Source organism: Trachymyrmex septentrionalis, unplaced genomic scaffold (assembly GCF_001594115.1).
Source record: "Trachymyrmex septentrionalis isolate Tsep2-gDNA-1 unplaced genomic scaffold, Tsep1.0 scaffold11, whole genome shotgun sequence".
In the NCBI taxonomy this organism is placed as follows: domain Eukaryota; kingdom Metazoa; phylum Arthropoda; class Insecta; order Hymenoptera; family Formicidae; genus Trachymyrmex; species Trachymyrmex septentrionalis.
Genome location: NW_017304228.1, coordinates 5,561,513 through 5,562,838, shown reverse-complemented (window position 1 = coordinate 5,562,838; position 1,326 = coordinate 5,561,513). Strand labels below are relative to the sequence as shown.

The following is a 1,326-nucleotide window of genomic DNA, read 5'->3' as shown; positions in this document are numbered from 1 at the left end:
TCTCTTCCTCTCCCCCACCTCCTCCCCCCCCCCCCCCCCCGCCGATGCCGCTTGTTTCGCACGTGGTCGCGAATTTCCGTCGACGACGTGGTCTCGGTCTACTCGGCCGACGAGCGATTGTTCTCCCTCGGACGGATACCATCCGTCACGGTCTCGCGGCCTTGGCCCTTTCCTGGCGTGCGTCGCCGCGTCGGAAAGCCGATTTCCCGCGCTGGTTTCGGAGCGCAGCCTGGCTTGCGCAAACGAGCGGAAATATGCTTCTGCTGGAGGAGAAACAGGTGCCGCCGCCGACTGGATACACGTGGCGGCTTTCCTTCGAGATTGCGAAAGTTCGCTGCGATTGGGATCTCTTCGTTGGTGCCTACAATGGAGTAATAAAGCCTTAAGCCGTAAGAAATTGACTAATCGGTCGGATGTGAGAAGAGAATAAGGGACTATGATTAATCGCTTCTTTTACGGCTTGAAGGTGTCGTCTTTATGCTGATGCCCTGACGCTTGTTTTCAGTGTCAAAGCAGTTATACATATGTATGAACCGAAATTAACGTACAGTGAAAGTGCATGAAAAGGGTGTTGCTGCGTCCAATCTCGGGCCGAGCCAATCTGGGAAGTCAGTCATGTAACTTTTTTCCCTAGGGCGAAAACGTGAAAACTGAAAATTTCTTGTGCATTTTTATTTTTCACGTTTCTCCGCCCTGGGAAAAAATTACGCGATTGACTCCCTCAAGCTGTAATCATCCTGACGTTGCTTTTTAGCGTTTCGTGAAATGGCACCTTAAGAATCTCCGAATCCGCAATAGGTTTTTGAAGCCTTAAGCCGTAAGAAATTGACCAACTACGGTCGAATACGAGAAGGGCAATTGATTGTGATTTGTCCATTCTATAGGGGCTGCCGCAGACAAAATTGCTGTGTAACAGTAATGAAAATAGAAATAGCAGTAAACTTAATCAACCGGTTGAAATTCACCTTACTGCGAGGATAAGTTATTGTTATGTTCATTTCCGTTAGATTACGTAGACCTAGAGCAATATCCTGATTGGCTCATCGGCTTAAGTTTACGTCTTACGGTCACTGTTGCGGAATTTTATGTGCGGCAGCCCTTAAGCTGTAAGGAAATCAACGTGTTGGAGTAGCTACTGCTCACATTATGGGCTTACAGTTTCTGCTGTGATCGATTGATTCGCCTTTAGGTTTGTTTGTGTGTCATGGCCAATATTGTAGGCACCGCATTAAACGGTGAAGGATAATATTTAATAGTTTCGATAACAAGAAATATCGCAGCGATTCTTAAACATTCGTCAGCTGACGAAAAGAATTTCCGGCTAAT

At 47.1% G+C, this 1,326-nt stretch overlaps 1 protein-coding gene across 4 annotated transcripts in view; it reads left to right on the top strand.

Annotated features, from left to right (window-relative positions):
• LOC108749996 (polypyrimidine tract-binding protein 1) overlaps positions 1–1,326 on the top strand; it is a 389,037-nt gene that overhangs the window by 550 nt on the left and 387,161 nt on the right. The gene's annotated exons all lie outside the window — the stretch shown is intronic.